This window comes from Thamnophis sirtalis, unplaced genomic scaffold (genome assembly GCF_051295495.1).
Source record: "Thamnophis sirtalis isolate CommonGarterSnake01/CBP01778 unplaced genomic scaffold, rThaSir2_p1.2 scaffold_4, whole genome shotgun sequence".
NCBI classification, from domain to species: domain Eukaryota; kingdom Metazoa; phylum Chordata; class Lepidosauria; order Squamata; family Natricidae; genus Thamnophis; species Thamnophis sirtalis.
In genome coordinates this window covers 5,593,596-5,595,239 of record NW_028261384.1, presented here as the reverse complement: position 1 = coordinate 5,595,239, position 1,644 = coordinate 5,593,596, and positions in this window count along the sequence as shown.

Sequence of the window (1,644 nt, the reverse complement as noted above, 5' to 3'; positions counted from 1 at the left end):
GACAGCAGAAGGATCTCTTCAGTGGCTCCCAGAGAGCTTTCAACCATGAAGGTCTAGCAACCAGGGCACAATTTCTGGAAATAAATTTACAGTATCCAATTTTCTATGCCAATTAATATCAGATATCACTTTTCTGTGAGCTTCCAGACAGGTTTCAAGCAAGCAGAAGTCCCAAAATTCTTCACAGCCATGTTTTTCCTTTAAGTTACAGGCTGCCCATTTCGAAGGAATGGTTCTTGAACCTGTCCTAGCTCTTATTTTAGTGAGGCCAAATTGAGTTTAGCTAGTGTGCAATCCAGACTATTTAATATTTTTAAAAAAAATTATGCACAATGAGCCCAGGGACTCCTACTCATGAGACCACCGGTGCAACATATCCTGCTTTACTAGGCAACTGGGCAGCATAATTTTTGAGTCTGTCAGGGCTCAGGTTTTGAAGATCCTTTCTGCTTCTCTTCAAGTGGGGAAATTGCCTGAGGGGAATTGACCCTCCGCCATGGAATTAACAGGAAGATATCACTGCTTAGGCTTTTCTGCCAGGGCAAGAATCAACCTAGGAAAAGCTTTGTGTGGAGTTAAGTCAAGGAGATAGTTTCAATCTAATTCTGAATGCCCCCCGCCTCTGTGCGCTGCTTCTATAATACAGAAAATACAGATATTTTGGACAAACTTTCCCTCCCACTAGACAGAAATCTAAGGTGTTCGGAACTTGCTGTGCTAGCCATTCTCAAATACAATTCTCACATGAATACATTAAACTGATTACAATATAAATGAGACAAGAAAGAAAACCTTACAATGAATTTCTGTGAAGGAGGCAAAGAAAGAAAACTTTACAATCAATTTTCACCTTTCCCCATAGTCTTTATAGCTGTCTTCTGGGGATAGAAGAGAGTCTTTTGGTCTTTGGTGCATTTTAGTCTTTTGGTGCATTTTAGGATTCTTTCTTTCATGTCTGCTGGATGGCATTAGGCTTGGCTTGGTAGAGTCTGTCCCAGGCTTGGCTAAGTTTTTTCCTCATGTCAGGTTTTATCAGGATGCAACCACCAGCAGCCAATTCGAGAGTTAAGGTTTGAGCTAGCAGTCCTTTGTTTCTGAGGTAAAAAAAAGAGAGGTCAAGAATACAGTTCTTTACAGACATATCTTTAGTCTCATGTTGTGGAATCTCACCCATTCTATCCAAGTGTGGAAATCCAAACATTATTCCAGAAGGCAGATGATGTAAATTTCATGCAACATGACATTCCCACTGCCTCTATGATTGAAACACTTTTGCAGTAAGATGAGTAAATTTCTAAAAGGGCCAACAACTTGTGTTGCAAACACACAAGCAAACAAAATATCATAGGGTAGAGCACCTTGACTCATAAGCTTTTAAAATGGTGTAAAAGGAGGGAGGGAAGAACAGCTTCAAAAAAAAATTGCAATTAAAAAAAAAAGAGGTACTTTGAGTCAACACTCCAAAGTATCAGATTCCATTCAGATGGAAGCAAATTCTCATTAAGTATGTTAAAACATTTACAAATGTAAGCAAAATATCTCAAAATCATTTCTTTTTATAGGTTTAATTAAGCATTTTAAAGCTCAAAAATTTCCAGAAGAAAAAAAATAAAAATTGTATTCAGAGCAGAAAAAGAAACGTAA